Here is a 2599-nt window from a genome sequence, read left to right as displayed (position 1 = left end):
CCCCCCTGGAAAAACCAAAAAAAAAAAAAAAAAAAAAAAAAACGCCATACAACATAAAATTAGTCCATATGAATGTTTTTTTTTAAGCTTTATAGCCACGGTCAATATGAACAATATGAATTTCATTGTTCTTCAGAATCTCTCCTTTTGTATTCTAAAGCCAAAACAACAGTATACACAACATGAGGGTGAGCAAATAATGACAGAATTAACAATTAAATCTATATCACAATGATATATTAATAGTAGTATAAACCAAATCTGACATTCTGAACCCACAAAATACTACAATTGCAGCATATATTGTCTGATGTCATGGTCTCTTGTTGCCTGCGGTTATTGGATAAAGGAAGAGAGACTAACAGAGAAACTCAATACAGGAACCTCTGACCTCTCTCTGCGTCTGTTGCCAGCTGGCCCAGACAGTCTGCTGCATTTAAAGGGGTCATATGATGCGATTTCAATTTGCAACGCGTAAAAAGACAGTATAAGTCATTATAATCCGCAATTATGTCCCCACTGGATGCAACAAATGCCTAGTTTATAATGGGTTTTAATGTTTTTGTCTCGTCGCTCCGGCCGGACAGGACATCACAATATGGTAAGGGGCATAACATTCCCGTCACACGCTTGAGGTATTCGGCCAATCACAACGCACTGGATAGCTGGCCAATCAGAGCACACCTCGCTCTTCAGACCGATGAGCTTTTTAAAAATCGCCGCGTTTCAGAAAGGCGGGGCATAGAGGAGAAACAATAATGTACAGTATGTGGAAAATAATGTGTTTTTTGAACCTTAAACCGCATAAACACATTTCATTACACCAAATACACAAAATAATGTTCTTTTTAGCAACATCATATGACCCCTTTAAGAACTGGATGTGCTTAAAATATTACAGGGTAGACAGTTTTGAGAAAAAATAAAACAACAATGAGGGCCAGTGCAAAAAAGGTAAAAAAAAATAAATGGAATAAATGGAAGTGCTAGAAGTACTTTTGTCAATGATTAAGTAGGGCATTTGTTTGTATAGTGAAACTGCATTTATTTTAAACAGCTTAACCAGTGTTTCACAACAGGGAGAAGTTTAATTGTGGACTGTAGGCACAATCTGCCAGTTTTGGTTAAAGCTAAAGCAATCACATGGCAAACAGGAACTTGCATATATACAATTATACTACCAACAATTACTAAAAGTCAGCAGATCAAAAGCTGTGAACCAAAAGTGATGAATTTGACTGAAATTTGTGTGTATTTGGTGAGTTTTCCTGCTGGAATCATTGCAGTGGCTTTAAACAATAGTTTACATTCTTTCAATGGAGGAATGCCAGTATGTCCTGGAGTCCAGTTCATATGCGAGATAATGTCATGTCATGATGGATATCAACAATAAAGGTAGGTTTTTAGGTCCTTTCCAAGCATGTCATCCGCTAATAAGTTAAACAGTGCAAATAATGCTGCCAACACTAAACAGTCGCAAGGCTTATTAAAGGGGTCATATGATGCGATTTCAATTTTTCCGAGATGCTGTGTGTTTCGTTATGAAAGCGAAACTACTTTTGTTTGGCCTTCCAAAAGAGGATGATATCCGCTTCGTCATGCCTGGAGCTGATCCGTATGCCTGGAGCTGATCCGTGCTGGTCGCTGAGGAAATACTTCAACTTCGCACTGTCGATCGCAGGATCGGCTTTTACCGTGGACGAAGTGGCCTCCAGCCCGGGGTTGTCACATGTGGTTGCCGCAGGCATCAAAATATGGTAAGGGACATAACATTTCCGTCACATGCTTGAGGAATTCGGCCAATCACAACGCACTGGATAGCTGGCCAATCAGAGCACACCTCGCTTTTTCAGACCAATGAACTTTGTAAAAATCTACGCGTTTCAGAAAAACGGGGCATAGAGGAGAAACAATAATGTACAGTATGTGGAAAATAATGTGTTTTTTTAACCTTAAACTGCATAAACACATTTCATTACACCAAATACACAAAATAATGTTTTTAGTAGCATCACCTTGACCCCTTTAAAGAAATTAAAATGCCAAAACTGTTTTAGGCATCAAACTGTACAAATTCTCCAACATCAAAGTGTTTGATAACCCTGTGTGCTGTTAATTTGACCGAGACAAGAACGGGAAATAACAGCCTGTGGCTATGGTCATGTGATCTCAGAATGTGTCAGATCTGCACTCTCACCCTCAGGAGATCATTCATCTTCTGCATCCGGATCCTATGGACCACAACTTCTGAAAGTCCTCTGTGATGACTCGTGTAACTGTGATGACTGTGTTAACTGTGAAAACGTAGCAAGTGCTTTCTACCCAGTACCGTCACTCCCTATACGCAGAGTACGCAGTTTGCGTAGGGCACCAACTCCCCGGGGGGCACCATCCCAGTTGCTCAAAAAAACAAAAATACTTTCGTTCTATATTAATATTAAAGGGATCATATGATGCTTTTTTAAAGATCATTATTTTGTGTATTTGGTGTAACAAAATATGTTGACATGCTTTAATGTTCAAAAAACACATTATTTTTCAAATACTGTACATTATTGTAGGTCCTCTATGCCCCGCCTCTCTCAAACGCTTCGGTTTC

This window comes from Sinocyclocheilus anshuiensis, unplaced genomic scaffold, assembly GCF_001515605.1.
Source record: "Sinocyclocheilus anshuiensis isolate Anshui unplaced genomic scaffold, SAMN03320099.WGS_v1.1 scaffold997, whole genome shotgun sequence".
NCBI lineage: Eukaryota > Metazoa > Chordata > Actinopteri > Cypriniformes > Cyprinidae > Sinocyclocheilus > Sinocyclocheilus anshuiensis.
Note: the sequence above shows the minus strand (reverse complement) of the source record.